The sequence below is a fragment of the Protopterus annectens genome, chromosome 7.part0 (genome assembly GCF_019279795.1).
Source record: "Protopterus annectens isolate FY-2018-M chromosome 7.part0, PAN1.0, whole genome shotgun sequence".
In the NCBI taxonomy this organism is placed as follows: domain Eukaryota; kingdom Metazoa; phylum Chordata; order Ceratodontiformes; family Protopteridae; genus Protopterus; species Protopterus annectens.
The window spans coordinates 1,511,333,116-1,511,360,196 of record NC_056739.1 but is presented as its reverse complement, the minus strand read 5'-3'; the positions used below and the strand labels follow the sequence as shown (position 1 = coordinate 1,511,360,196).

Genomic DNA, 27,081 nt, shown 5'->3' with positions numbered 1-27,081 from the left:
ATGTCAAGCAGAGATCACCTCTGAGTAGCTGGTACATGACCGTGTACAGTCTGGGTTTTTTTAGCCTCATGGCATAGGGCAACTGTTTGAGGCCCATTATCCTCTTTGTGAGGTACTTTTGAGGCCTCTCCAGTTGTTGCAGATGTTTCGTTAGGTACATCCCACATGGGGCATTATATTCAATAATGGGTCTAATGAGTGATGAGTAGAGGAGGACAATAACATCCTTATTCCTGGATGCAAACCTTTTGTGATAAGGTGGGCCATGTAGAAGGATTTTTCTAACCACATTAGCAATATGGTTGTCGAAGGAGAAGTTACTATCCACCTGAGTCCCTAGGTCTCTTGTCACACTCTCTGTGGTAAGTGGGCTACCACCTATGTTGTAATTCATAGGTACTTGGTTTTTCCCAAAGGGGATGACGATGCACTTTTTGGCATTTAGCTTGAGGACATGGTTTTGGCACCATGTATCTGCATCTGTAAGACCCTTTTGAAGGATATCTACATCAGTAGAGGTCACAATTATGGCACCCAGTTTGCAGTCATCTGCAAACTTTACTAGCCATAGTCCCTCCATGTTTGCTTGTACCTCCGAGAAGTATATACTGAACAGGAGGGGTCCCAGGACTGAGCCTTATGGTACACCACAAATAACAGGTTTGGAGTCGGATCTAGCATTTCCTATTCTCAGTGAATGAGATCTATCCATGAGCCAGTTAGCAACCCATCTCATAATGTAGAGGTTTATATTTAGGTTGGTGAGTTTGTCAATAATTCCCGAGTGGGGAATGGTATCGAAGGCCTTTGCAAGATCAAGGTATGCTGTGTGAACCACCTTTCCCTCATCTATTGCTTTAGTGACCATTTTGAAAAAGTCAACAATATTTAGGAGTCAAGACCTTCCCTTTACAAACCCAAACTGGCTGGGGTCAAGGGTTTGTAGGTTCACAATGTCTTTGTTAATGAGTTCTATGATGATGCGCTCCATGGCCTTGCAGATGAGACTTGTCAGGCTGATGGGGCAGTAATTTCTGGGGTCAGTGGTGGCACCACCTTTGTGGAGTGGTATAACTGTTGCCATGCGCCACTCTGTGGGCACATAGCCTGAGGTGAGGCTATGGTTAAACATGGTATTAAGGTGAGGGATTAGTTCATTTTGGAGTTCATGTAGTACGCAGCCTGGGATGCTGTCTGGTCCCAAGGATGCTGTGTTTCTTGCCTTGGAGAGTGCTATTTTCACCTGAGTGTCTGTGATTTTAGGGGCAGTACAATCTTCTGGTATGAAAATGGGCCCTGTGGTGGGTGAGGTGAAGTTTGCACTAAACCTATCTGCCAGTATATTGGCGATATCAGTTGGTTCTGTGACTTTTGAACCATTATGCTGTAGCTCAGAGCAGATCTGCGAGTTGTTATTTAGGTTTTTGACATAGCTAAAAAATGCTTTGTGATTGTCTTTGGTGTCTGTTGCGATTTTTCTTTCAAAGCTCACCTTAGAGGTTTTTATGAGGGTTCTTAGCTTATTGCTAAGGTTGGTCAGGGAGCCCCTCCATTCCTGGGTTTTTAATCTTTTTTGCAATAATTTCTTCCTTCTATTATAGACTTTATTTATGGCGGGGGTCCACCAGACTGGTTTCCTCTTTTTGGAAGAGTGGATCTTGGTCTTGTTTGGGATAGCACGGTCCATGCACTCATGTAGGTGCTTGTAGAGTGCTTTTGTGTAGGATATAGCAGATTAAATCATATTGCCTTTCTGCTGGGGAGTAGCAAAGTTTGCCACCTCTGTATTGAGTATCATAAAGTTTGCCTTGGAGAAGTTTTTCACCATGGTTTCTTTTGGGGCGGGGGGGGGGGTGAGGATGGTATGTGGATATCTAGGGTGATGCGTTTATGATCTGATCTGACCAATGAGGAATTTACCACAGGTGTGGAGCATTTGTCCCTTGGAACAAGCTTCCTATTCATGTTAAACAAAGCCCCTCATTGGCCCTATTTAAGCACAGTTTGGACAATTGGATGGCAAACTATAAATTCACCCCAGGGGTTCTACCTGTGTCCCTCTTGCACAAGGGCAATAGGTGCTAATTTTAGTGTCTGCTTGAACCAGATACCTTTGGGAACATGGGTTGAACTTGGCTAGGATTGTAAGGGCTCTGGGACAATTAGCCTAGTAACCTGCTATGATCCTATGATAAGTAGTTACAGACAATACCACGGTAATGTGGCACCAAAACAAACAAGGGGGAATAAGGTCTTACCCTTATGCAGACTATACATGTAAACATGGAATATAGCTTTACAGCACAATTTCACTCTACAGGTATCTTAAATTTCATCAGAGTAAAACTATGTGGCAGACAAGCCGAGCAGGACCAAGGCAGACCCTCATGGATCAGGAGGTCTTACAAGATTTGATCCAGCAGAGGGGAATTCCTCAGGTAGAATATTTTGCCTCCTTTCTAAATAAGAAGTCCTGGAAAACAGATGCCTTTTCTTTTCTTTTCTTTCCTTGGACAGGAATGTTCCTTTAACCTTTCCACCCTTCCTTTTGATGCATGGATGGAGAACATTCATACAGTTAGAGGTAGTGCTAATCTGGTTAATACTTTTATTTTGCTGAAGATGACATACTTGTGAAACTGCACTGGAGTGCACCTACAAGACAAAATGTTTAGTGAAATTCAGAAAATATATGGTAGTTATGTACGGAAGTGGACCAGGTAGGATAAGTAACAGTAGATTAAGAATGGACAGTAAGAGGGACGGCTGTGGTATGATGGATTTTAGGAATTATTTGACTGTCATTAACATGGCACAGTGAATAATGGGGAATCAGAAAAGGAGTTGGATTGGATGTATTGAAAGGAAAGAAGGACGGATATTAAATTCACAAGATTACAATGGTTACAAATAAGGCTGCAAAGAAGTACGTCAGTGTGTGGTAGTAGAGGAATGAGAATTATGAGACAGGAGACTGAGTAGTATGGATAGGATGGATTCCAAATGTAATGGACAAAGCTATGGTGAGGAGGGAGGTCTGCAGATCTATATGTAGGTAGCTGTGAGTCAAACACGTTAAACATTATACCAACCTGTGAGAATTATGGGAAGATAACAGTGGTTTGATATATAAGGATTTTTTATATTTCTTAGGAAGGACTTATAAATATTATCTATCTATATAAATATATATATATATATATATATATATATATATATATATATATATATGACAGTGCAGTCTTTGACAGTCAACTGTGCATGCGTGAAGAAAATACTTGCCACATGCAAACAAGAAGAAAAAACAAATAATATTGATATATACTATCACTGATACATACTATCACTGAGATCACACAATCCCTAAGAAAGGGAATATTCCTCTAAACTGGAATTGTCGATCTAGTATATCTGTCAATGACCAGCATCTGTCAACAAGCTGAGTTCATTCAAGGAGCTGTCAAAATTTTGCTGTCTCAACCAAATTCAGGAGTGGAGTCCTAGCTCTCTCTCTCTCTCTCTATACACACATATATATATATATATATATATATATATATATATATATATATATATATATATATATATATATATATATATATATATATATATATATGTGTGTGTGTGTGTGTGTGTGTGTGTGTGTGTGTAGATAGATATCAGTCTTCCATATCACTGGTTATATATGAGTATATATTACCTTTAGTCACAGATACAAATGATAGACTCACATTTATATATGATACACACACACACACACACACACACACACACACACACACACACACACACACACACACACACACACACACACACATAGATAGATAGACTTAGTGAGGTGTCAGAGATGGAAGCATAGGAAGAGATGAGGTTATTAAGATACCATTGGGATGGGACTGATGGGACAAAATATGGGAAGTGCAGGAGTTATGACAAGAGGTAAGGGATATAGCAATGGTGTTTGACAGATTGGGCCCATGGAGAATCTTTTGGCACATACTGCACAGATGGTATAGAACACACATTTAAGGAGACATAAGACCCTTATTCAAAATACTGGTTGTACAGTATGTAATAGATGAAGTGGATCTGGTACACATAAGGGGAGGGTGTGCAGTAGTTCCATTGAGTTAGAAAGAAGCTAGAAGGTTTACAGAGATGATTTATAAAACTCCAGCAGAGAACAAATGTTCAACCATTGTTGAGAGAAGGTTACAGTGAAGTCAGAAAGAGAAAGAAGACATTCGGATAACAGATAATGTGGTGAAAAACCATAGCTAGGGCAGAGAAGAATTGAATGGTGAAAAGGTATGCTGATGTTACAGGAAGTACTTGGATGGGGAAGATCTGGAAAGACAGGGCAAAGCAGAAGAATAGTATTTTAGGTAATATGCAGAAAAGATGGAGGCTTACAGTGGTTGGGAAAAAGAGCTGGGGGATTTGTAAGATGGTGGGTGGCAGGGGGGGGATTAAATAATCTAGGAGTTGATGGAGTGCTGGCAACTCCATCTCCCACTAGATAACTTTGGGAAGAAAGTTATATGAACATAATTAGGTAAGACAAGTGGGAAAATGGGGTACAAAATATGGAGATATATGCGCATTTGGTCATCATAACATTGGGATACTATGTTGGTTTACATAATCTTTATATATTGACATGATAAATTTACTCAGAATTAGGGGTGCTAACTTCAGCATTATAAGTTAATGCAGCAATAATGTTATATTGCTACTTGACTGTTTTGCAGTTGATTTTAGGTACTTACATATGACATATTTCTCTGTATAGCAACATAAATAAAAATGATGAAAGGGAAAAAATAACCTGTTCTATTAATCAATCAGCAGAGTTAGGGGAGGGATTTTCTTTGCTAGAATTATAATAGTACTGGATTTCTTAGCTATATTTTTTCATAACCATGGAATATTTCTTGTGTAAAACACTATTTTTTAAACAAGGAAAAAAAAGAATGAATTAATTTATGCATTCTGCAACCATGTGATTGCAAGTTCATGTAATAATATGTTTTAGAATGCCAACTTGAAGCATATGGTGTTACAAAAGACATTTTTGTGCTAACTTGTTTGACAAGTGCAGTTAACATTGCTTCACAAGGACAGACTGTACATGAAAACATTTGTAATGTTTTTAACCAAACTGCTGACCATCTAGTCCCAACCACAACTGTTTCTATCTACTACACCATTACAAGGATGACAGCTTGTCATAGCATGGCCATTACTGAAGGTAATCATGAGGGGATCTCATCTGTCTGTCCTAACCCCATCCCTAATAGCTGACAGTGCTTGCAGCTGTGAGAAACAGCTACGCTTTCTCCTCTAGATAAGTGCTTTCTGTATAATGTTTTATGTGGGCCCCTGCATGGATGCAGCATGATAGGACCCAGTGCATGTCTTCAATCCATGTGCTGCATGTTGTGCAGCTCTTTCCTGTATTTGCCAGCAAAGCCAGAGGGGTGCACTAACTTCATCCTTCCAAAACAGACATGCCAATGTTCAGTGAGTAGTCCCAAACTCCCTCCTTAGCTTCTACTACACCCAATATGGTAGATCGTTCTAGATCATCTGGATCACATCCACTGCTTTATCCTGGTATGACATGGAAATCACACAAGCCAGGGCATTTGCTACTTTTGCTATAGTATGACATTGCTTCTGATTTATTATTGTAATATGCAAAAACTTGAAGTCTTTCAATAAAACAAGGAATAAATTATGTAGGCCTACACCGCCCTATATGTAAGGCTCAGCTATTCTGTTAGGGTCATAGGATCATAGGGAATACAAGTACACTGAGTCACAAGACCATTTAAGTCTTGCCAACACCCACCGTAAGGCTGTACCTCCTTTCTCAATAAAGCCCTAGCAGGCAGTCTCAGAATAAATTTATGGGTACCCACCTAATCTTCCTGCTTTAATTTAAAGGATCCTAGGGTGCCACTGCATTTAACTTGTAGATTAAGTCTGTTCAAGATGTGGTCAGATGTTCGGTGATAAATTTGCCATCTCAGCATGTTTTATTTATGTGTTTGTGGAAATTCAAATACATGGTTCTGGTATTAATTGAGCTATTTCACTTGCAAAAATATAAGAGATCATGGAGGACAGATCGATAATGACATGGAATTGAAGTCATAAATCACCCCACAAGAGCCTATAAAAAATGAGTAAAGGGATAGCACAAAAAATCTTTCCCAGTATCTCAGAGACTTTGAGCCAACAATCTTCTTGTTTAGGGGCCTCTGGGGCATTTTAAGTTGTTATTATGTTTAGAAAGGGTACATCCCAGTGGATGCACTGTATTTAATAACAGACTGAGGCTGCATACAGAGGGAGTATAACTTCCTTTGACCTGGATGATATGCCTTTAGATATTAGTTGTGTTATATAGAAGGAGTTTCTTATTTGTGTTCTACTTGGGTAGTATTTGCATAGTACACTTGAATATAACGTTTTTAACCATTACTTTTCAAAGCTTGAAGGCATACTTGACAGAAGGAGCAAAACATACGAAACACACTATCAGCATAATAATCACTATAATTATTTTCAGCTTTGTCAGAATGCAAATAACTGTACTATTTATCCCTTGTTTCAGCAGACTGCAAATGAATGGTCATATTTCCTTTTATATTAAAATAGGTACATCACAAAGGTAATTTGAGTGCCATTGCTGCAGCTTACTGATCAAGAGGCAAATACTTATTTAGCTAAGCCAAATCTGTCTATTCTCCATACACTAAAATAAAGTTTTCTCCAAATATTTAGGTTCCTTCCACCTCCAAAATATTCATTCTTGTGACATGACACATGACATAGCTGAAAAGGGGACAGAAATGACCTTTAAAAAAGATATAATATAATTTAAAAATAATATTCAGAGCAGGTGTCCTCCCCGCGGTCGAGTGGCATTCGAAAGAAATGCGTGAATGGGCATGCCTTCATTGAAGGTTGGGTGTTGGGCTAGCACCTCAGCACCGTAAAAATCGACTGCCAATCTTTAGCAGACCGGAGTTCCGCTGTGGCGACCTCTAACCGGGAAAAGCCGAAAGAAGAAAAAGAAGAAGAGCCGGTGTCTATTTAAAAAATACTTTATATAATTTAAAAAATAAAACCCATGACAGGTGTCTCAAGTCCTTTAACTGAGATTAGTACTTTGACAGCATGGAACAAAATCAACCAGAAGTCCACTGTTCTAAAAAAAAACACACTGTTGATATGTGTGAGTAAGAGTTTTATCAGCTATATTTTCTGAATCAGAAGGGTGATAAATGTTATAACTTAATGAGTGAAGAAAAGAATGCATTGTCTGCTCTTTGTATAAGCAATGATATCATAATCAAGCCTGCAGATAAAGGAGGCATGATTGTGGTAATGAACAAGTCCCAGTACAATGAGTGGCTGCATCAGTTCTTGTTTGATGGATCAACATTTGTTAAAGTTGATAAGAATTTTCTGTTGTCGATTATAATGAAAGTTAAGACTTTTCTATATGCTCTACTGATGAATGCTTTGCTGACACTGGAAACATATAATTATTTATATCTAGCCAATCCTGTGGCACCTTTTATATATGGATTGCCCAAGATTCATAAATGTCTGTTAACACCACCTATGAGACCTGTTGTCTCAGGTAAGAAATGGGCTACTGTAGCTATTTCTAAATGTGCAGGTCACCAGGTTTCCCCTCTACTTGACTCCTGCAATAGCTATATTAAAGATACCCATGATTTTCTTCAAGCACTTAATAATTGGTCAGCAACCCATATATGTGAAGGGGTGTTATTAGTGACCATGGACATTAAGTCCTTGTTCACGCTTATACCTAATGAATATGGGATTGAATCTTATGGAAATTTTTGACTATGCATAGAGTCTTTGATACGCCAAAAGTTGAGCTTCTATGTGCTATGTTGGATTGTATTTTAAGTAGCAATGTATTTGCATTTGATGATGAATGTTATCAACAGTGCTTAGGAGTAGCAGTGGGCACACCAGTCGCGAACACCTATGCGAATTTAGTGTTGGCTAGGTGGGAAGAAAAATATGTTTTCCTTGAGGGAGTTGATATGTATAGGAATGAACATATATTGTTTTTTAAAAGATTTATGGATGATATCTTCTTTTTGCGGAAAGGCACAGAGGATGAGCTTAGGGTTTTTGTGAATTTCCTCCATTCTACCACACATTTTTTAGAATTTGATGTGAAACCTTTTCATATAGAGATCAATTTTCTGGATATAGTAGATTCCAGGTATGATGTCTCCCTTGATTCTGTAATACACAGGAAAGATCAATTTTCTGGATATAGTAGATTCCAGGTATGATGTCTCCTTTAATTCTGTAATACATAGGAAAAATGTACAAGTGGTGAAATATATACATTCTCAGAGTATGCACCCTCAGTACATTTTTAAAGGCATGGTGAAAGGGCCGTTTATGAGAGCCAGTAGGCTTAGCACTAGAAATGACACGTTTAATATGGAAATGGAGGGAATGGCAAAAGATTTTTTGGATAGAGGTTATAACACTGCTATGGTTAATCAAACTAAGGATTTAGTTACTAAACTAAGAGAAGATGTTGCTAAACCTTACTTGTCAACCAATAGTGATAACTATCCAGCCCAAAGAAGAAATAATAGGAAGTTCAGTAAGGTCAACTACCTGATGGAATTTAATAGACAAACTAGAGCTCTACAACAGATAATTAAGAGAAATTGGACTATTTTAGTGTCCAGTCAGGAAGTTAGTGAGATAGTGGAGAACGTACCTCATTTTGTGCTTAAGAAAGGAAAGAATTTGAAGCAGTACCTGTGTTACAAAGATTTAAATAGAAATTATATGATGAAGAGATCTATAATGAAGTCAGGTACCAAACCATGTCATAATTGTATATATTATAAAGATATTAATACAGATTAGTATTTTGTACATCCTTTAAGTCAAGAAAGGTTTGAATTTAGAGCTGCAGGTACTTGTACCACAGAAAATGTGGTTTATTTCATGAATTGTGTGGCTTGTTGAAGTTTTTACATTGGAAAGACAAATAAAAAGCTGAAGGAACGAATAAGCTCTCATCTATCGGATATTCATAGAAATATCCTTACTAATGCTTTAGCGAAGCATGTGGCTAGCTTAGGTTCTGAGCATAGGTTTCAGTTTAGGATTTTGCAAGTGTTAGCTGCAAACAAGAATGGGAGAGATCTAATCAACAAAAATTAATTAGCTGAATATAGATGGATTATTTTTTTAGGGCTGATTATGCACCAGGTTTAAATGGCAATGTTAGCATTAAACCTGTTTTAAAAGATAAAAATGATCTGGTGTAATATAATGATATAAAAATGTATAAATATATAGAAATGCATCCTACTATATGTTAGGAATTGTTTGTATTTATGATGGGGCATTTCAAATCAGTATTTGCCATTAAGGGTGTTTTCTTAATGACTGGCTGTATTTAGTGTATATATAAGGAGTGCACACATTTAGTATTTATGAAACACTGAAGAAGAGTTTTAACTCGAAAGCTTTGTTTTTATTGCTTTTTATTTATAGATTCATAGGTTCATAGGTAGGTACTAGGCTATCTGCCTGAGGGCTTTTATAAGCCTAGTCAGAGTGTGTCGGCTTTCACCATCCCATTGATTAATTAACTGAGCCTCTGTCAAGCAGAGCCAATGAAGTGATCCCAGGGGTGTATTTTCTGTTACCCATCCACTCGTCAAGGCTTCTCTTGAAGAGTGTTAGTGTGGGGCTCTGCCTAATGTAGTTAGGAATTTTGTTCCAAAGCATGGGGAGTCTCTGTGACAGGAATCTATCCCTCCAGCATGTTCTATTTATTGTTGTGGCGAGGTTTAGCTCACTAGAGTGCGTGGCTCTCAGTGACTTGGATTTCTTTAGGTGGAGCATGTCCATCAATTCTGAGTTGGACATGGCTTTGTAAGTCAGGCAGAGATCACCTCTGAGTAAGTGATATGCCACTGAGTACAGCCGGAGTTGTTTTATTAAAGTGTGTTTTTTAGAACGGTGGACTTCTGGTTGATTTGGTTATATGCTGCTTGCTTTGCCCGAAGTTCTTTAACTGCTAAGGCCTCCTTTTTTGGATTGTACTTTGACAGCATGCTCATCTTGTATAATAATTTCACTGTTAACAGCCTTCAATTATGCTCTAGAGTTCTCTGAGCAAATGTAAGATGTCAGTGTTGAAAGCCTTAGACAATGAAACTTGAAAGTGAGCCTGACTTAACAACAGCTAGAAGCAAAACAATAGTCTTTTGTTAGTGAATGCAATAGGGTATGAACTGTTTTATATGTAGCACTAATATTGAATTGGTCACTGAACAAAAATGCAGAAACAAAAGTGTGACAAGTACAGCACATTTCTATCCTTTACTAGACATGTATTTATCAGCAGTAGTTTAAATTAGATATAAGTAATCTTACAAATGACATCATTGAGAACAATTGAATTTAATAATTTACAGTTTTTCACATCAGTGCAGTGATAGCTTAACTCCTCATTTAAACACAATGTAAATATTAAACCCCGTGCACTATAAGAGCCTGTGTGGGGAGTAGGATAGAATCTCATTTAATATTTACTTGCCAGAACATTCCATCAGTTTAAAAGACAGATGTCTTGCCTACTCATGTCTTAACTATTCATTTATGTATAATAACTGTATGTAATATGTGTTAACTTACAGAAAAAAAATTATTAGAACTTTATTGATCATTTTTAGTAGGCTTTCAATAGTTTCTGCTACTGATATGGAATGAAGTTGATGGCCACCAATGCTTTCACCTTGGCTTCATTGCATTTTCCTGTTGCAGTAAAACATTAATTGGCTGAATAGCCTCAGTCAGCATTTCCTTATGTCAGTCTTGAAACTTCAAAAAAGAAAGTGCAATTGTTGGAAGTCTGAAACTCACGGTTATACCTAAAAAATATTTTTGTAGTGGATAAGCCTTCCTGCACCTCTTGAGAGTTAGTGTGGGGAACTCAGTAAAGCCTGCATGCTTTTTTTTTGTGTATGCATCAAGTATATATATAGCACGCTATAATATACTGTGTACTCCATCAGATGAAACCAGTTTGTGTTTTGTCCACTGCCATAATTTTGCATTAAATTATTTTTTTGTATATATACTTCTTGGTTGATCTCTTAACTGATTTTCATTTGAAATATCACACATATGGTGCTGGAGAGTTTATTGTGGCACTATATATATATATATATATATATATATATATATATATATATATATGGATACCCTACACAACGCCAACATTCCAGAATTCCAGAACGCCGACAACCATATGGCCGACACCATATGATCAACATTCAGAATGCCGAAATTGTGAGAGGTCCATAGAAAAGGAAAATAAAATTTCCTTTCAACTGTTAGCAGGGGGCCTATGCCCCCCTGCACCCCCCGTGGGGGGCTTTGCCCCCCACCCCCCCTGTAACTTTAATATACCAACTCCAAGATCACACTACAGTGCAGGAATGGAAATCTTTCCATTCCACACTACAGTGAGATGCCAGTTCTGCATTGTCGGCATTCTGAATGCCGACCATATGGTGTCGGCCATATGGTTGTCGACAAACTGAAGGGGACCCATATACATACATACATATATATATATATATATATATATATATATATATATATATATATATATAATCCGTGTTATATACATACAATTGTCTGTTACTGTTTTACTGCTTTATTGCCATATGACATGTAGTATATATTTACTGATTTTCTTTGTACCTTCTTATTTATGAAGAAGTTCTTACATATTAAAAGAACGAAAGCATGCCCAATTACTGGTTCTGGTGTTATTTTTCCATATAACTGTAGCAGTTTTTTTGCCAACATACATATATATATATATATATATATATATATATATATATATATATATATATATATATATATATATATTTGTGTGTATATCTGTATTGCTATACATACCCAGATTGTGGTGATTAAACCTGCACTATGACACATATATAATGTTGGTCAAAAGCCCAAAAGTAAGGGCTCAACAGTTGATAATGCACTTAGTTACAGCCTCCTGTGCCTGCTGGATGTCACCTTACATACATCAACAAATGAACAACTTGTGTAATGTATAATGTTGTGTACACATGCATTGACAGGGCAAATTGCTTTTTGCCACATGCTTGCAAAACCAAATGCAAACAGACACATATCAACAAAACAGCTACTGTTGTCACATAGATAGAATAAAAAAAAATAAAACAGTTGTCTGACTGCTAGGCTAATAGATGCAGATGACTGTAAGAAGCAATGTCACTCTGCAGGCCTCATGTGCTGTTCAACACAGGGCTTGTTTATGTCCTCTACAATTAGTTCACTTATAACATTAGCAAGATAGAAGGGCCTTCTTACCACTGTGGAGACATGGAGATCTAAAGTAGGTAGCTGTAAACCTGTGTGCCCAGGTGTCTCACCCCTGAGTATGTACTTAAGGTGTTGCTATTGAAGTAGTACTTAGCAGGAACATTGTTGTTACCAAAGGAATGATAATACATATATTTGCATGGAGTTTAAGGTCATGACTTTGTCAACAATCATTTTTTTGTGTAAGACCCATTTGAGGGATGTTAACATAATTTGGAGAGTCTATGACCGCTCCCAGTTTGCAGGCATCCATAAACCTTGTCAGTCACAGACATTCACTTTGTGCTTATACTTTGGAGAAATGGATCTCAAACAGTAGAGGACCCAGGAATGAACACTGTGGAACACCACTGGCTACAGCTCAGCTATTGGAGGTGGATTCCCCTCTTTTGACTATATGTGTTCTAACAGTGAGACAGTTAGTGACTCCTCTAATGATATGTGTTGATGCCTAGTTGGGTGAGTTTGTCAGTAATGCCTGAGTGGGCAATAGTGTCAAACACCTTGGCTAAGTCCAGGTGGTTGCATGCACTGATGTCTCATCATCCAGGACCTTGGTGACTGCCTCATAGATGTCCACCAGATTTAACAGGCATGATCTCCCTTTGAAAATACAAACTGTGTAGGGTCAAGTGGTTGTAGATTGCCTGTATCTTTGTTGATAAGGTCCATGATAATTTTCCCATGGCCTTACAGATATGGCTAGTCAGGCTAATAGGTTTGTAGTTTCCATGGCCAGAGAATGCACCACATCTGTGCAAGGGAATAACGGTGACCATTTTCCAGTCAGCTGGGATGCAGCCAGTGGTTACACAGTGATTGCAAAGAGTTCCCAATGGTGTTACTAATCCATGTTGGATCCCATGTAGGACACAGCGTGGGATGTTAGCAGGACCCATAGATGCTATGTTTTATTCCTTAGAGAGGTCTTTTACAGCCTGCTCTTTAGAGACTCAAGGTATGCGACAGGTAGTAGGGATGTCATGGATATGTGTGGTGGGGACAGGGAAGTGAAATTTTCACAGAACATGTTGGCCCACAGGTTAGCAATGTCTGTAGGCCTAGTATATGTGGATCATTAACTATGAGTTTGGCAAACACCTGGGCCATTCCTTTTAGGTTACACATGTAACTACAGAATGCCTTGTTTTTGTCCTTTGTGGAGGAGGCTAATTTGGTCCCATACTTTGTTTTGCAGGACTTCACAACTGCACTTACTTGCTTGTTTAAGCTGAGTTTCCAGTTTAGGGGGGCTCCCTCCCTCCTACTCTTAGACAGCAATGTCTACCTCTTATTGTAAAGCCTGGTAATGGTAGTTGTCCAACAGGCAGGTTTGCTCTGCCAAGAGGAGCTTGTTTTGCTTCTGTCAGGTACAGCTGAGTCAGTGCATTTATACAGGTGCTTATATAAAGCATTGATGTAGAGCTCGGCATTGTTGCCACTTCCATCTGAGGGTGAAGGTGCAGTGAAGCTATTTATACCATCCCATAGGAGGTTATAACCTGCTTTGGTGAAGTTTATTAGTTTATTTGCTGCAAAGGGGGGCGGGGGTTCAGGTGGGATACTTACTTTGAATGAGACCAATTTATGGTCAGATCTCATCAGGGAGGACCTCACAGTGGGGGTACTACATTGGTCCCCAATATCGGTAAGCATCTGATCCAGTACATTGGCTCCTCTTGTGGGAATGTTAACCTGCTGGTCCAGGGCATTGCAGTTAATGAAGTTGAGTAACCTTTGGGCAAGAGAGTTTGAGCATGAGTAATCTACCCAGTCCGTGGGTAGTTAATGTCACCCAAAACCATGTTGTTTGGCTATATCTTGATACACTCAAATAGATCCAAATAAGCACAGTAGGTGTCCTAATTCATGGAGGTGCTCCTGTAGCTGGCAATGACTTCATTAGGTGTCCTACAAGCAGTCAGTAGCACCTGCACTTTCTCCAGGGAATCATACTGTTTAACCAATCTGGTTGTGTATGTATCCTTAACAAATATTTATATACCACCTCTATTACTTTTCACTCCTTAAGTTTGAGGTCTGAACATGTGGAAGGAAGTATAGCCTGGTATGGCTATGGTGCTCTTCACAGCCATGAAACAGGTGTCTGTGACTACACAAATGCCTGTATCTTCCAAGGTGGGGACAGCTTCCAGTGAGTGGAGTTTCATGTTGACATTCCTAGCATTTAGCAACATAACCATGATGTTTGTAGATGTGGTCTTCTCATTGGAAATGTTGTCCTTGAGACACCGCCTAAAAAACACACTATGGGGGTGGCAACAGCCTTGGCCAATAGCCAAAATTCCAGAGGTGACAGATGAAGATCATCTCTGATAAAGCATCAAGGTCTGTTAAGCATATCATCCCAAACTGACAGATAGTGGATCCACTTACAATGACACCACAGACTAAGGCAATTATTGAAGTCAGTCATTTTCTGTTTGTATTGAGGCATCATCCTAGGTGAAGGTAAAATGCAGCAGAAAGGCCAAGGGCATACCTGCCTGAGATATACAGTTTGTAGCTCAGTCATGTCTCTGCATACAGTCCAGAGTAGTATGTCTCAAGTCGTACACAACAACAGGAACTATGACGTAGTCATAACAGTACCTGATGTTGACAGACTTGAGTGCATGTGTGATATGGCGTATCCTGGCACCTCAAAGACAGCTGACTGTGACCTTCCCCTTATGTAGCCTGGTGAGAGGGACATCAATGTGTCTCATGATGTAATCACCTGTGACTAATATGTTTGATTTTCTCTTTTGCCTTAGGCGCTTGACCTGTGAGACAGTGGTACGTGAGCTATTATGTGCACTGTGTTCTGCAGACGTATGATTATGTGTAGTGTGCTTGTGTTTGGGTTTCTGAGGTGTCTGGATTTTACATATGTTTGTGGTAAGGACCTCCGCACACGTAGGTATGTGTGATTTGGGTTTAGGTGGAGTAAGAGGTGAGGTGAGCATGTTGACAACCCGCTCATTGTCATATGTACTGACTGATGTGTGAGAGAGCATGCATTCAAGGTTTTTAATATAGTCACATCTCTCACACATTATGCTTGTGTGGAGTAGGAGCAGAGGGTTAGGTACACTTTCCACATCACTTCAGCAGTCAGTGATAATGCCATTAGCAATAGATTATTGCTTGTGTATATGTTGCAACAGGCCATGATTAGGCAGTGGTCTGACAGATGCTTAAATGTAACATGTTAGCATGTTTATGTTATCATCCTAAGGTAAAACAAACAGTACCTAACGGTGTGGCATAACATGGTAGATTGAGTATGCTGCTTTGCCAGGCATGTGGCACTTGCATTAAGCAAAATCCTGTTATTAGGCCAGCAGAGTATGGCCATGGTGAGACCAGCAGTATTAGTAGCCAGGCAGCAGCAATTCAAGCGACTCCCCTCTTTTCAACATCCTTCGCAAGGTAATTGTTTGTTTTCAGTAAGCACTCCTTGATTAGTGTCTAACTGCAGAATAACTGTGTTAATACTCCAACCTTACCTTTACAGGGTGTACAGAGTAGTCTGCTCTGCAGTGTTTGGCAGTGCTCTGTACAGACTCAGACACCTTGGGGACAATTTTCTTGGAAACCATGATGGAATTAACTCCAGTACGAGGTGCACACAGGACAACCAGGATGCAGTGACAAGCACTGTCCCCTGAAGTCTCAGTAGTCTGATATTTAAAGCCATGAAAAGAATTATCATGGAAATGATCAATAAAGACGAAGTACATCTACAGACAGTGAATCAAACCCACTTTGGTTTTGTCAAGGGCAGATCATGCCTACCCTACTTGGTGGACATCTTTGAGTGGTAAACAAAGCAATGGATGAGGACACTTCACCTACCATGGCCCAACAAGGCATTTGACATTAAAAGGCCATTAGGCATTCTTGACAAACTCTAGAGGTTAGGTACAAACTAGTATGTCAGCCAGTGGATAGCCAAGTGGTTGACAGGATCCAGGAAGTTAGCATTGGGGACTCCAGCTCTACAAGGAGGCCAGTCACCAGTGGACTCCCTCACAAATCATCCCTCGGACCGCTCCTTCTAGGCATTTACCTATGTGCAGTCACAACCACTGTCAGTGGTCTCTGGCTGATTAAATTTGGAGGTGTTTGCAACTTAGGAGATGTCATTGAATCCCACACTGAAACAAAAGTTATCCAGTCTGGGCTGACACAGACATACAGTTGTTTCCAGAACCATGGACTAGCTGTAAATGCCAAGAAATGCACAATACTATCCTTTGGGAAGTCATTCACCCCTGGTAACTATCTTATTGACCACACACCTCCAATAGTTGACCTGGTAGTCAGGGGCTTATGGACACATAGTGATCTAGCCTTTGACTGTCACGGGTCTATAACATTTGGGAATTCATTCTATGTTGAGAAAGCTATAAACAAAGATATGGCATGTAAATGCAAGAAAGTCATTATTCCACTGTATTTGGCATTCATCAGACCTATCATTGAGTGCAATGCCACCTTTGGTATATAACTAATCAGGCATATCTAACAACTGTATCATCCTAAGTGGTTTCAAATTAAACCAATACACAGTGCAAACTGCATTGGGCCTTGACTGTCTATTCTGTTTCCTACATGCTTTGGAAGGGAGGTGTATGCCTGCCATACAGGGCAATGTCAGACCCAACAGTGTACCTCCTGATTATCCAACAAAGAACTAGCATGAGAATTACCTGTTCTACACATCTACATCATGCCTGTGATATAAATAGGACATGCCGGAGAGACAAGTATGTAACCCAGAGACTACAACCTATATGTAACAGGCCCCCCTTCCATGTGAAGCAGAGTTCTGCCCTCATGAAAATCAAGTGCAAGTTACACAACTGGATGGGGAACATGACAATCATACCTAGTTTAGGACAAATGTCTCTAATGGAGACAGGAAAACAGTAAATGGTTCATCTCCCACACCCCAGCTTATAGATGTTTCAGCTCCCCAAACCCTGCTTACACTTATCAAGGGTATCAGACCTTATCAGAGTTTAGAGATGCATGGCAAGGCTGAAAGAAGCCCTTGATTTTGTTAGCCTATTATATACATAATAACCTATGGAACCATGCACCTATTTTGTTTTACCTTTCTGAAAACATTTTCTTCTATGATGACATTCAATCCTGTGCTCTGACATTGATGGATTTATTGTAGATGTGTATCCATAGGTATGCCCTACACAATCCTGAAAATGAAACGTAAACAATTCCATGAGACACCTTTCATTGTATGACTACATAGTCATTACAACAGCATCCAACGTAATATGCACAAATTAATATGGTATACTAACTATAAATAGCAAGATGTAATATGTGTAACTGACCAGTACAAGTAGCATGTCAAAAGCAACAATGGATGAAAAAAATACATATTAATATAGAGTGTCACCTTGTGCATTAGACACATAGCTTCATTTCCCTGCATTGATGAGAAGGATGACAGGGATATAGCACAGGTATCATCACTTACACAGGGTGCTGTGTGGGGGTGCATGAAGCCTAGGCAGACGCAATAGGTCTGCAAGTGTGTGCATGAGTCAGGAAGGGAAGCAGGCAAGGTGGACCATGTAAATGTGGCATGGTTATCTGTAGGTGACCTGAATGTGACAGTGGTGTGCGAGTGTCTGTGTGAACACAGCCAAGCTCAGTGCTAGCCCTACATGTTTGTACATTGGACAGCTTTGGGCCGTGCATGGTAGAGCTGACAGTTCATTGTCTCTGTCTGTGAACATCAAACTGGCTCTGCCAGGAGTTACACTGGCACCTCATGCCCAAGGTCAGATGCTGGGCTACTAAATGAGGGTGACTGCTGTCTGCTGCGAACATGTCCTCCATGGGAAAGACTGGGAACATGAGCCCATGACCTGCCACTTCTTGGTGTGGACAGTACACTCCCCTCTGCAGTGTTGGATGTACTGCCACTACAGCAGCGTGACTGTGCAGGGTCATGGGGACTATCAGCAGATGTAGTTGCTGACATACATCCACGAGGCCGACACTCAACTCCAACCAGACATTCCTTTACAGATGATGTTCACTCCAAGACAGACAGTGTGCAATCCTTCTCAGACCAATGTCTTTCCACTGCATCAGTAAACCATTCCAGCATATCAGTAACACAGTGGAGGCAGTCATGGATGTCAGACTGTGCTAAATTCATAACCATAAGCAGTCATTGGGAGTTCATTTCTGAGCATGCCTGTGCCTGCATGATGGTCCTAAACATACACCAAGTGACACATGATGAGACACCTGCAACAGGTGGTGGAAGGACAACAGACCTCTGATGGACACCCCTATTAATCCCCTTGTGTGCCTCCTCACCAACTGTTTGGTTATGGCCAGTGTCAACAGTCATTGCAGTCACAGTAGCCACACTTCCCTGTTGAATGTCCCCACCCTTTGACTGTCCAATATCTATGACCTCAGGGGACTAGGTATACATAGGCATACTGAGTGTGTATGGTGATAATGAGGGTAGATGAGGGATGTCAATCTCTGTGACAGATTCAGCCCCTGCAACCCCCAGCTGTGCCTCACTTTGGCTATCATCATCATCAGAAATTGAAGAGACACTGATATCAGGTTGTGAAAGGGACAAAGACCAACCTCCCAGGTCACCTGTGATACAAAGGAAAATGCATCACATTAAAACCTACACTACTATGCTCTGCAGTACTATGTTGCAATATATGTTAAGCTGTATAGACTGTTGTCACTATTACAGACTTGTATAACTCATAATGTCATATAGTAGGACATGAGGACATTATTTTCTAACCCAAATCTGTAATTATTTGAAAATATCAAGTCTTTAAACTAGAATTGCATGAGCAAAACATAAGTTATGTACACTGTTGACATTAACCAGAACTCTGCACAGTTTACAGTTATGGCAATCTGTAATGTTCTGACAGTACTGTGAAACCAATCAATGTGATTACACCTACAAGGCATAGGTATGACCCTAAACTGTATACAGTTAGAAAATATCTGTACATTTTTAAATCATGCAGACAGTGCATCAATCCAGCCAGAAGGCCTGGGATGACACTTTAGCTAATACATTGAACTAAATCTACATCTCTGACAAAACTGTTTTGTGCTTACCAGCAGCAGGAGCACAGCCTCTTCTTATTCCTGACAGTCCTGAAAAACATTTGAGGGAAAGGTAATGTAAACAGCAGCACATGTTACAGTATAACACTGGTAATACATCTGAATATTTCCCATTTACAGTAGCTGCTATGTTAAAAGGTATGTGTATCACAATCTGTGCATGAGCTTAAAACTGAAGCTAACCTCCTTCCCCCCACCCCATAAAACACCTGATACCCACGTAAAACTATGTACAACCTGACTTGCTAAATGCTACAGCATTCCAATACTGATCCAACTAAACATACTTGGATGGTCCTCTTGAGTGGAAATGGTGGCACCCACACCCACAACATATCGGGTGATGGATGTCTGGGAGCTATTGTCCTATGTTGCAAGGTTCACCAGGAATTCTTCTGTGGCTCATAGAGGTTGTTCTGCTGCAGGCCCACTACCATTGACCTGACAATCCTTGGCCACGCCCGCTGCCCGTCTGTATGATGAGTGGATCATATCTGTGGGACAGTGTTGCACCTGCTCATATGTGTGATTCTGGTGACCCACAGCATTACTGTTATGCACCAGTTCATCCCACAAGGCTTGTCACTTTTACCTATTTGCCCTTCCTCTGGACAGCAGGATTTGGTAGTATTGTCTCAAAGCCTCAATCATGATGTCATTTTCTGCCTCAGTGAAAGGTGGCCAGTGTCTGGCATGCATGATATCTCCTAAAATACAAATAAATGAGAACACATGTCAGGATCACATAAGTGGGAGTACAGTATGTAGAGATACAGCAATAAAGGAAGGCTATCAGTATTCCCCACTTGATTACACATCTCATATTTAACAGTGCGCCAAACATACAAAGGGTGTGGATCCAACTAGGATAGTAGCAATAGTGACCTACTCCTGTTTGTGCCATGATAGATAATTACATATGATCACACACCCAAGACAGGTGTCCATTGTAGTGTGCCATATAGCAAGACCCCCCCATAACATATGTATAAACAACAGTGTCAAACAAATAGCAGGGTAGTATTACAGCTGCTAACAAAGGAAGTATCCAGGAGACCTGTGTACCTAGTTAACAGACAAATTTATACCCTTGCTGTACTTTACATCCTCTGTAGGTGTAACAGAGCTGCAGATCAATGGCATGTCAACAGTACAGTCCTAAGAAAGGCTTACTGATGTAATCTCCATTTTCCCTAAGTATATTCAAACATATGCATCATGTTGGAAACAAAATGGTTACACACTTGATGGAGTACAATATTCCTCTGTTGAAAGATGCAGATATATAAGTAGTGTGATAATGAGTTAACCATAGACACTAACTCTCATACACAATGGTTCGCCTAGCTAGGAGTTTGCCTTTTTAAGATGCAGGTGATTGCCTCTGAACCAATCTGTGGTTCAGGAATGCTAATTGCATCATACACAGCTGATTTGTAGTATAATTAGCCAATCCAATGCAACTATTCAACAAGATATAAAGCCACAATGTAGAATCCATCCCCTTTCTCATATGTTGGGGTGGAAATTACTGGAGTAAAGATACTACGTCAGCACAGACAGAATGTTTGTAGCAGCTACTTATTACATACAGATGTGTGTGCTACAGGCTGAAGCTGCTGTTGCTGCTGTAGGAAATAAACATAGACAGGCTGCAGAATGTGGAGAACAACAGCACTTATGAGTAATGGCGGGACCTGTAGCAGCCTTGGTGTACAGCCAGAGCCTGATTGACAGAAACCATCCTACTGGAAATTGAGGTATGTGTTTCAGGTAAGTATGTTAGCCAAAGGTATCATTAACAGAGTAATAGACAACATTGTTGGCGTGTCCTAGAACAAGGTAGGGGCACATTTACCATTATGTCAACCATTTGGACAACTGCCAAGTCATGTGTTATGTCATGGTAGTCATCTGAAACTTGTGTGCTGGCAACTCTTGCTTCTAGCACAACCTCCATATGTGTATGTTACTTGTGCAGCTGTGGTTGTCTATAATATCAGTAGCAAATCATTGTGTGCTGCAGTCTGATATTACTAGGCCTCATGTGAACTGCAGACTTTATAACCCTCTGTGAATGCATACTAATGCATGACCTGACATTCTATGCACTTTCTAGTGTTGTAATAGGAATAGTTTAATTGTGGTCCTATCTGTAGGCCTTTGACTGCCATTATTGATAAGCAGACATTCCATCTGTACTCCTTTGTGTGGATACATTGGTGATGAGACAGTCATACATTTCAGAATTCATAATGGTGATGTACACATACAGGTATTTTAAATGCTAGACACCACTGGATTTGAACCCAGGACCATGTGGACCAAAATTAATATTTTCAAAGCATTTAACAGACTAAGCTGCTGAGTCACTGTTCCAGTAAATGTATTTTTAAATGTTGTAGATATAATTGCACACTTACCTGTTGTCACATACCTCACTTACATCTATTATTAAGTGTATGGCTTTATAGTGATGTATTTCTCTACCAGAGTGTCAGTTAAACTCCTATTTTTCCATTAATCTTTTAGCAGGTGCATTTTCAAATGTAGATATAATTGCATAGGTTCCTGCTGTGAGATACCTCACTTACACCTATTATCATGTGTCTGGCTTTATAGTGATGTATTTCTATACCAGAGTCCCATTTGCACTCCATTTTTTCCATTATAATCTTTTAGCAGATTTGCATGATATGGTGCAATGCACATCATTGCTTAAACATGCTTAATGACAGGAAAATCACATTAATCTTTTAGCAGATTTGCATGGTATGGTGCAATGCACAGCATTGCTTAAACACACTTAATGACGGGAAAATGACAAGTATTATGTTTTGCTTAAAACACATGGGTTAATTAACTGGCTGTGTGGCTTGGCCAGTTGATGCACTATTATTCTGGAGAAATGGTCCTGGATCCAAAATAGGGCACAGGTGTAATTTTTGAATGTGATTACTATGTTTTCAAATATATATATATATCAATATACTGCCATTTATCATAGCTTGGTGATGCTGCACAACATGCAGCATCGTGCAAAAATTCTTTAAAGAAAAGAAAAATGGGGAGATAGAACAGTGGTGAAATGGGGTGCAAGCAGGCGGAAAAACATAGTGAAAGTAGGTGCATCTACTTTATACCTTCAAAACACGAAAAACACGAATATGAATCATGCGACACATAAAGAGCGAATTCTGGATATGTCAAACGTACTAAAGCGTGAAAATGTAAACCTCGAACCATCATAGTCGGCCAACCCACCACCCACAACACACTACCTACCCAAACACAATAAAAAAAACACATACATACACTAACCAAATCCCTACTTCTAACCCTAAATTAAAGCAGCATAATCCTACTGCTAACCCTACACTAACCCCACATACACAACTGTCTATGCACTACTCTTAATCCCTCCCTAACCCTAAGGTCCGTAACTACTGCACACTTCCCCTACGGAGCTATACCCAAACAAACTAAATATTCCACACACATACACTTAACAAAACCCTACACTAAACCTTACATACATTACCTACACAAAACCTTACATACAATACCTACCTATGCACTTACCTTAACCCCTCCCTAACCCTAAGGTCCATAACTATCACACACTTACCTTACGGAGCTATACCGCAGATGGGCCAACTATGTAATTTCGATATTTCCTCTTTCACGATATTGTTCATTTGACGTATTCGCTGTTTAGTCTTTATGTGTCACGCAATTTGGAATCAGGTTTTACTGCTTTCGAGTGCTTAAAGTAGACCCAAAGTAGGTAGGTGTGTGCAGGAAGGCTGTAGGAAAGAACCACAGCTATCCTTTTCTTCAACAGCAACAACTGTGCACTTTACCAGTTTTTTAACTGAATTTGGACTGTCACCCCAGTGAGAGGGGTGATGACAACATAAGTACGTTGTCAAGCCAATTGGACCAAATTAAGTGTGTTCAGTGGACATGTGTAAAATGGAGAACTATGTATGGGATGATACTTTTTGGGATAGGCACCCTTTTTTTTAAGCTGAGAGTGAAATGTTGGAGAAGGGGCATATGTATGCATGGGGGAGTTAAGTTGGAAAGGTGAGGAAGTTTTTGTAGACAGATAAGACAGCAGACAGGGTTGCTGTGTGACACAAGAGGGCGGTGAACACCTTGGTTGGGTAGGGTATTGTGGAATCCCAGTCCAATAGACGTCAGACAAGGTAGCAATGTGATTCAAGTCTTCACCCATGGGACTGTCAGTACTGCAACTTCACTGCTCCTGTGGAGGCAGTGGTTAATGCCAGCACCTGGGGTGAGGCAGCCCCACCAGGATGGACAGCATGCTTTCCATCTGGTATAGGTGTGCACCAACAGTTTTATGCAGCAGCTCAAGCTCCATGCCTGGCAGTTCATCGCAGGTGACATAAGCACCCCCTCCACTTCCACTTCTAGAGGGGGGACCACCCACAGCCTGTGGGGTAGAACTACCTGATGGAGCAGGTAGTGCAACAGCAGAAGAGGTGTGCCACCAGGCTGTGGCCCAGACATGTTGGGCCCCAGTGCCTTGGCTGGGGGCACCAAGGTAAGTGGATCATCGGGAACTGGCCTACCTTTTCTCGCTGTGTTAAATGAAATATAAACATAAAGAAAAATAAACATAACCTAAACAAATGTAATTACTAACATAAGAGAGAACAATAATGAGTGATGGAAATAAATTGAAAATAATATAATTGGGAACACAAAAATAATGTAAATGATTTTTTTAACAGCAAAGCAATAATAAATTATACATAAGGCCAACATAGGAGGTAATTCCAAATAATATGTTAATATCAAATGATAATAATAAATATAATTAATAAATAAAAGAAGAGAAGCGGAGGGGTGAGAGAAAAAAGAAGAACATTAGTAACTTCAAAGATAATATAACTACACAGACTACAACTACATACTTCTAGACATGTTAGATTTCAATGGTACAAAGACACATCAACAGGGAACATTTCTACATACTGTGCTCATACATTAGTAGCAAGGTGTTCTGATAACAGATTTCCCATTAAATTGCATTAAAAGTATTGTGATATATCTGCAAATCAAAGGACTAGATATAGGGGTCCTATTACAAGATAGAATGCTAGAAATGACAAATGCTCATTTGTCAAACCGAAATGCACGAAACAACAGAATATCGAAGGAATGCATCAAAAAATGTTTTCCCAGGGAAAAAAATTTGCTGGGCCATTCTCCAGATTTTGCTGTTTACTTCACTGTAGTGCAATCTCAGAGTTGGTATATTTAAGGTAGGGGGTGTTGGGACGAAGCCCCCCACTTTATGCTGCCTGTACATTTTTTTTTGGATCAGTGAATATTTTCCTTGGGAAAACATTTGCTGATCTCTTCCTTTGAAAATTTGTGGTTTCATGCATTTGGGTTCAATAATACATCGTCCACCATTTCTAGTATTCGATCATATAATATGAACCCTAGAAATATGGGGAATTAATCATTACATTTGCAAAAATCATGACAGTTGAGAGGTATGTTCATGTACATTGATTACACTAGACAACTGGACATTTCTCATTTGGCTGGTGTTGGATTAGAACCCACAAATAGTGACTACAGGAAGACTGAACATTTTAGTTTAAAAAACAAATTCTCAGATCACCATCTCCTTTAAAAGTTTTATTGAGCCATTTGGTGTCAACTTTTGACTTACACACATGCATAGCTGTGTAGCAATTCCATTAACTTATGCATTTACCCTATTCATTTATTGACTGCAGCCTACAGCATATATCAGACAACATGAGCAGAATACAATCTTGATCACTAATCTGGGTATTGGACAAGATTTATGTATGTCATATGTTGACAATTAATTAACACTTTACATTTCTCAGTTGGCTGGTAGTCATACAGGATGTGTCGGAGTAGAAGCCACAAGCAGTGACTACAGGAATACTGAACAGTTTATTTGAAAAACTTAATTATAAAACACCATCTTCTTTTATACTTTATTGATGTATGTGTCAAATCTTGAATCACACACATGCATAGCTGTGTAGGAATTCCTTTAACTTATACATTTAACCTATTCATTTATTGACTACAGCCTACAGCATTATCAGACAACATGAGCAGCATACAACTTTGACCCTTAATCTGGGTATTGCACAGGATTTATGTATGCCATATGTTGAAACATTAATGAACACTTTACATTTCTCAGTTGGCTGGTATCGGATTAGAACCCACAAGCAGTGACTACAGGAATACTCAACAGTTTATTGGAAAAACTTAATTGTCAAAGCACCGGCTACTTTTATACTTTATTTATTACTGTTGCTTCAAATCTGGCATTTACACACATGAATAGCTGTCTAGGACTTCTGTGAACTTACCTGTTTACCCTATTCATTTATTGAGTGCAAAGTACAGCATATTTCAGATGCTGAGCAGACCACACAGTGACTCTTAATCTGGGTAGACCACAACATTAACTGATGGTTGGAAGCTATGCTACACAGTACTGCATGCTTACTTGCTTTAACTTGCTTTACCAGATCAGATATGCACTACCATATTAATAAACATGTATGATGTTATAGGTATTTCATACATGACTGTTAAGACTGCAATAGCTTGTATTCACTTTACTGCATTATTAAGTTATATATTAAGTTATTACTTTATTGATTTTCTTGCATACCATGCGTTTGCCTCATCCTGGCCAAACGCCCTGCATGGGACTACATGTTGCAAGCCCTCTCTTCTACAGATGGGTAAGAGAAGGAAACCATTATGCATGCCAGTTTTGCACAGATTCAGCTTGTATTTTAATCAATTACTGGAAAACATACTTACATATCTGTGGCATATGGCCATTTCTCACCTCTTGGCTCAGGTGTCCAAGTTTCCCCTCTTCCTACTGCACAGGTCATCATAGTGGTGATGACACTGTTCACCAGTGCAGGGGATAGCAGTTGCACTGGTTAAGTCTCTGGCCAAACTATCCTAGGCCTCAAACTTACACTCTGAAATCTGGAAGTCACCCTGCAACAGCCAGGATTTGTGGTGTTGTACCAGGAGTCCAATAAAAACTCTGGACTCCAGCATACCCCACTTCTGTGCCCTAAAAAGCACTCCCTTTTTAAAACCAGTGGCCATAACCACAGTCAAGGTCAGGCTCCAAGGAATGATGTGCAATTTCCACCTATTGGTCTTTATATAGGCTGCATTCCCACCCTTACATATCATACTGTAACATTCAAAAACACACTGCATCACTTAGCATTGTACAAACTCACACAAACCATGCTTAAGCGGAGATTAACAATTCCCAAACTGGAATAGACCTCTTACAATGTTTAAGCAATGCTTAGCATCATGCAGCTTTTCTAAATGTAAGAATTTTTTAATTTAAACTCAACTTATGTTTCAGTCAGCTGGCAGTTTCTC

At 39.6% G+C, this 27,081-nt stretch overlaps 1 protein-coding gene across 2 annotated transcripts in view; it reads right to left on the bottom strand.

The window, feature by feature from the left end:
• LOC122807099 (histamine H1 receptor-like) overlaps nucleotides 1-27,081 on the bottom strand; it is a 435,794-nt gene that overhangs the window by 187,851 nt on the left and 220,862 nt on the right. The window contains exon 2 of one of the 2 annotated variants that reach the window (XM_044078049.1): nucleotides 19,615-19,653. The exons of the other annotated variant lie outside the window; for it this stretch is intronic. The gene's annotated coding sequence lies outside the window, so the exon portion shown is untranslated. The remainder of the gene's footprint in view (nucleotides 1-19,614; nucleotides 19,654-27,081) is intronic. 2 annotated transcript variants of the gene reach the window in all.